The sequence below is a fragment of the Rhea americana genome, unplaced genomic scaffold (genome assembly GCF_003343005.1).
Source record: "Rhea americana isolate MKP2758 unplaced genomic scaffold, rheAme1 scaffold_14, whole genome shotgun sequence".
NCBI lineage: Eukaryota > Metazoa > Chordata > Aves > Rheiformes > Rheidae > Rhea > Rhea americana.
Window position 1 is genome coordinate 4,295,491 of NW_028185483.1, and position 6,000 is coordinate 4,301,490.

Below are 6,000 nucleotides of genomic sequence, written 5' to 3' on the forward strand. Positions count from 1 at the left end.
ATGGGAAAGCGCTCATGGGTAAGGGCTGACTAGGCCCCCATTTTAAAAGGTCTGACACTCATAGGAGAGTCCCCCCCAAAATACAGTTTGTTCCCCAAAACTGACAAAAACAGCTGCCAAGACTGCAAAATAGTTCTGCATTGAGGCTGCCATGGGCACTTCTGCTAGCTGGCAGAGGAGAGGCAGCACTCACAACAGCAGTCACATGCAGACTCCTGCCCCGAACTTAGCGGAATAGAGAATAAGAGGAATATAAATAGAACTAAAATTTAGCTGCCAGCAGTGCATGAGGATGATTGCTTAACTGATTATGAAATACCATAACTTCTTAACCTCATGGCTTGCTTCATACAGGCTTAAGGAAGGCTGTCTATTTTCAAAAATCAGTTTTGCTGAACATTTTTTAATAATCTGTGTAAAAAGTCATAGTGACAGGAATCACTGGGGAGAGGTGGAGGACCCCAAAATACTGCAGGATATAAATGCTTTAAAGATGATAGGAGACAATCCTGTGGCAATTTGCTTTTTACTTACACTAAAAAATTCAAGGGTTAATTTCACCACAATCAATATTGGCATTAAAATTATACAGACAGAAAACTACTGTGAGAGAAGTGAGTTCACTGACACTTCTACGCCTGCTTTCCTTGAGGCAGAAAGAAAAAAAGGGGGGGAAAAAAGTGTTCAGAAAATAAAACAGGAGTATGAAATTACCAAAGAAATTAAAACACAGAGAAGATTGACACAGAAATAGTAGACTTAAATGAGCATTAAAACAGCATCAGCTTGTTCCTCTGGATCTTGTGCTATTTATTGTATGGTTTGCTAATGAAAGGTGCCAGACTTGCTCTTCTTACAGTATAACAGCACACCATGGGGCTCTGGATAGCGTACAGGATGATGCTGGGGTGTCTCAGAAGCAGAGGCGAAGCCAACTAATGCCATCTGGTAGCCAGGTTTTAGTGAGCAAATGCAAAAGCTAGTGGAAGGTTATGACAAGCGCACCAAAGCTTAATAAAGCAGAGACATTAATCCTTTCTCCCCTGCCTGATTGCCCCAGCAGAAAGTCTGCACCAGTCTGTTCTCTGTAAATGATTCAATTTATCTTCCTTTCTTTCCTGGATGTGTTTGTACAGCACCTAACGTGTTTTCAGTATTGCCCAAATAATAAATTAACAGCTAAATAGAAAAAAAAGATCTACTACCTTCAGCCTTATCTTCCCCAGGTATAATTTGAGCCTGGAATTAATTTTATATGGGAAAACTGTAATCTTTAAAAAGAAAAAAAAAACACACACACACATTCTCACCTCTGAGTAGGTAAGAACATGGCATAAAAAGGTGTGGCTTCCCTCCCGGTGGTTTGGGAAGGGAGTGCAATTCTCTTCTCAAAGCATACCAAAAAATTTTACTTAAGTCTTTGCCCTCTTGCATGCCTGATGGTGGGTGAGGAGTGGGACTTGCAGAGCCCTGCTCCCCAAAGGCGCGAGCCAAGCAGCTGAGCCAACAGCTGAGGGTGCGTCACCGTGCCCTTCGCAGGGTCGCTGCCACCGCCAGCAGCTCTTCAGGGCAGCCAGGTCATGGTGAAGACAGGGCATGCAGATGCTCACCCTCCTTCAGGGGCATCATCTTGTGCCTGGCAGAGGGGGTCAGGACAAGGTTTCTCCCCAAAGGAGCTGTTGGAAAACAAGATCTGCTCGACTCTGGTGTGTGCATAATACAGAATATTGTCTACATAAAGGAGCCAAGACCTTTTCAAGTAACTATCTTGCTCCAAACTGTTCATGATGCCAAGGGCTGGCCCTAAGCAAGTGCTACCTGCGCCATTACGCCAAGCCTGCACCCAGTCACCTCTCTTCCAGCGACATTCAGTGCCTTTCTTCTCCTCATCCAGGACCATCTACTCCCCCACATGCTGGCCACATGCCAGGCTGCTCGTCTGCTCTCGGCTGCCATTTGGCTGCTAAATGCTCCCTCCCAGCTGCCTGACAGGCACAGCCAGACGCAGGCACTAACGCGAGCTGAAAGGTGGGGACCTCCCAGAGTGCTCACCACCCGCATCAGCACACCAGGGCTCCCGGGAAAGAGCCTGAGCCCTAAAGGGCCAAATTGGCTTCTCAAGATTGGCCCTTCCAGAGCATGAACCCAGGACAGGCAGGAAACACAGACTCTCTAGCATCATCCAGTGCATTTTTCTGAGGCTAAAACTCTGTCTGCACCCTAATGAACTCTTTGGTAGACGTGGAACCACCTAAGCTGGTGGACAGGCTGTGAGATCACGCAGTGACAGACTGGAAGGCAGCTCATGAACTGCTCAGTGTGCAGAGGCGACGCCTGCCCATGGCAAGCAGCTCATTACCTGCACCTCCGCAAGCAGCCGAGCCTGCACAAATAAATATAAACCAGCCACACTATCCACAGAGCAATGAAAACAGGCAATGAAGTCGTGATATACACACCAGGATAGCCATATGTCCTTTACGTGTCCCCTCTGGCTTGCTGGATAAGTCTCTTATGAATAGTTGTAATTAATGATAAGAATAAAGCCAAATACTTCCTAGTGACAGAAAATCGTTTAGAGCCAAGCCCTGGTTTTTAAAAAAGGAAAGGCTGATGCACATGCCTTATTGCTGTGCACACACGTACGCGCGACTGAGGCATGTGCAGCCTACAGCGCGAGCCAGGTGGGTGCTCAGCCCCAGGCCCCAGTTTCAGCACATGCCTCCAGTTGGGTGCCTGGCGGCTGGGAGCTGCGCTGGGCTTTTGCCCCTCGCCCCACAGGCTCAGCGCCCTTGCCAGGGCGCAGGGGCTGTGCTGCTACCGGGGCTCATGGCCCTCCACAAAGGGGGGGCCAGAAACTCAGCATATGGAAGTAAAACATAATGAAAAGGGAACACTACAGTATGAACCTCTAATAATTTTGTGTCAAATTTGCCTTTTCCCGGCCAGCAGCAAACTGAGCCAGTGCCCATGGCCTTGTGCTTGTTAATGCAATATCTCCCAGGTTAGACCAGCACAAAATAACATTTTCCTGTGTCAATCTGCCAAGCCTCGCTGAAAGCAACAGGTACCCTGTTGCAGGGCATGGTTGTTGTTGCTTGAGAGGGCTCTTGAAATGGGAATGTCCTCAGTGCTTTTGGTTGCAGTTAAAGTTTTACAGAGATTCCTGCAGCTGAGGCAAGTTTTGGACCTTGCAGTCAAATGGTTTTTAGCATTTATATTGGTAACATGTAAAAATACAAAAACAAGTCTGTTTTGAAGTGCCTTTATGTGTTCACTAGGGGTTGACTCAATTGCATTCCAGAGGAACATGGGGAATGATGTTGAATTTAACTGTCATTCTCATCACAGAAAAAATATCCTGCTATTTCCAACAACCTACTTAGTTCCATAACAGGGAAGAGCAGCTGGATGTGCCACGTGAATCCATGGAAAGCCTGTAATCTTCTGTTGGCTACTGGAGGAGCTCCTGCATGGAGCATGCTATCTATACATGCATATATGTGTGTGTGTATGCACATATGTATATACATATATATGCACATATGCTTTTAAAATCTTTCTAGAACAATATATGCCCAGCTATGATATTGTTCCTCCCCTCCATACTTAGGTACTCTCCATGCTCACAGTCCAAGCACTCCTGCAACGACCTGTTTGTCAGCAAGGTGAACTGCACTGGTGTGCAGTCCCCACAGACTCATGAAAATAAGCCAGGTCTTCACCCCCCTGTTCTCCCATTAATCCCACATCTTGTTTGCCTTGTCCTTTTGTGCCCATTTCATACAATTGCCTTAAACAAGTGTGACAGCAATGCCTGACATCATTGCCCGGTGCCTGGTCAACACTCAACCAGAAAAGGGATGGACAAGGCACCGTCAGCTCAGCAGAAACGCTGGAGCCCTGTGGCAAATACTGCAGTGAAGCTGAGGTGGTGGGATGAAAAAGGCAGCAAAACTGGGATGGGCAGAAAGAAACATTTTTGTTATTTTAAACACATGTACTTGTCTTGATTCATAATGGGAATTTGGGTGGGAAGTGCAGCTGGGAGGACAGAGGGAGAGGCTTATTTTTATTATGAAAATATGTATTGATTGTGGCTCAAAGTGAGGAGGGAGGGTGGGACTGCATATGATGGAGCCACCTGCAGTGGAGGTGGGGAAGGAAGAGAAAAAGGGCAAAAGGGTACTGTATTTTTCAGATGTGTCAGTTGAAAATATACCTATTTCTCTGCTGGTAACTGGACACCAGCTGGCCAAGCAGCTAGAGCACACTGAATAGCTTGGATTCAGCTCTGCTTCTGGCAATAGCTTTCAGGGACTGGTTCTAGCACCTTTTATTTAGCCTTATGTGAACAATTGGTTTGGGTGGAACAAGATAGTTCAGTTGACCCAAAATGGACATTTGTTTTCATTCAGTCCGCTAACAAGCATATTCTTGCCCTTCCAGGCATCAATTTGTATTATGTTTGCCAATTTGTTTGTTCAAAGCAAAGTAGTGAAAATGCAGAAAGATTTGATTTATATACACAAGAAATTGAAAAAGTTCTCTTCTTTCTCAGCAATAAAAAAGAAGTCCAGCAGTGTCCAGATCACTTACCCATGCTGCAAGTGAACTTTGTTTGAGCCTTTTACCTTCTGAGGAACTTTTAACCCCAAGGGTTTGGCTGACTCTGAGCTATAGTGTATCTGGTCAGGACTCTTATCAAATGCCTGACTATTTATTGGTATTTATGCTGCTATCAAGATTTGTACTCAGTTGTTCCACACCCCAGGTAAATGTCCAAACATCTTTCAGTGGCTACTGTAGAGCTCAATTCAAAATGGAATGGATTTACCAGGAGAGATCTGTATCACAGCATTAATTAATCTCAAACTCTTTGGCAGAGATACTTCAGGCAGCAACTCCAAAAGCATTATTTAAATTATTAGACTAATTGCTGCTGCATTGGGTTTTTTCTTTTTTCTTTTTCCTTCTTTCTTTTTTTTTCATTTTTCTTTTTCTTTCTTGCCTGACTTTATTTTTGTTAATACTGAATATTTAAACATACATCACTAGCACAATGTTATCTGGGTGGCTCAGATGCAACCTTGTCTAGCCATGCTGGAGGGCTTCTGCCATGACTACCAGAAGATACTTCTTGTGCTGCAAGACGGTCTGATGGGCTTGGTATCTCTTCTTAAATAGTAGAAGATGCTCCATTACTTCCAATTACTCGTTCCATTCACTTTCTTCATTTCCAGAAGGTAGGTTAGTGCCTCTATTAGTCTCAGAAGGCCCTTTCAGCCCAGCTCTCGATTTTCTCTTTAGCCAGTGAGAGAGTCTGGTCTCACCAGACCTGCAATAAGTGCAGGTGTGGCAATGAGATGCCTGGGGGCCATGCACTGCTGTTAGGAAGGCACTATTTCACACTAAGTGAGCAAAATTTTACTACATTATGCAAATCAGCATCCTGTCACCTTCTATCTCAGTGACAAGTAGCACCACATGACTGAAGAATGACTCTACAAACATGCTCACTCTGGCTTTAAGAATACTTAAGAAATCTTTTGCAAAGTTTTTATGGTTATAGAGACTAAATATCTCCAATGCACACAACAAAAGATGAAGAGGGACTAAGGGGCTATCCAAATTATTATATATACGATACCCACACAGACTGCAGTATGTGAGAGTGAAAAGAACAGTGTGGTTGTGTGATTTTAAAACTCCTTTTTTTTTTTTTTTTTTTTAATTAAGAAAGTAGGAGCTTTTTTCCTTCACCTACCATTGAATCTTGTAATAGGAAATGTTTGGCACCACCATCCGAATCCAGGCCCCTGCTGCCACAGCAATATAGAAGACTCTTTCCAATGATATGCGCTGAGCACGATGCTATCTCTGTCGGGAAAATGTGCCTGCTTGGCCAAAGAGCTGTCTGAGCCCTTGTGCCCATTAGCACAGCATGGCAAAGCTCGTTTCTGTGGTATCAGCATTTAGCAAAGATTGAAAATCCTGCAA

General features: G+C 44.6%; 1 long non-coding RNA gene across 1 annotated transcript in view; it reads right to left on the bottom strand.

Annotated features, from left to right (window-relative positions):
- The window catches only part of LOC146599408 (uncharacterized), a 28,716-nt gene extending 23,864 nt beyond the window's left edge, over nt 1-4,852 (bottom strand). Inside the window, exon 1 of the long non-coding RNA XR_014895019.1 lies at nt 4,838-4,852. This is a non-coding gene — a long non-coding RNA (uncharacterized LOC146599408). The remainder of the gene's footprint in view (nt 1-4,837) is intronic.
- Between the last annotated feature and the right edge of the window lie 1,148 nt (nt 4,853-6,000).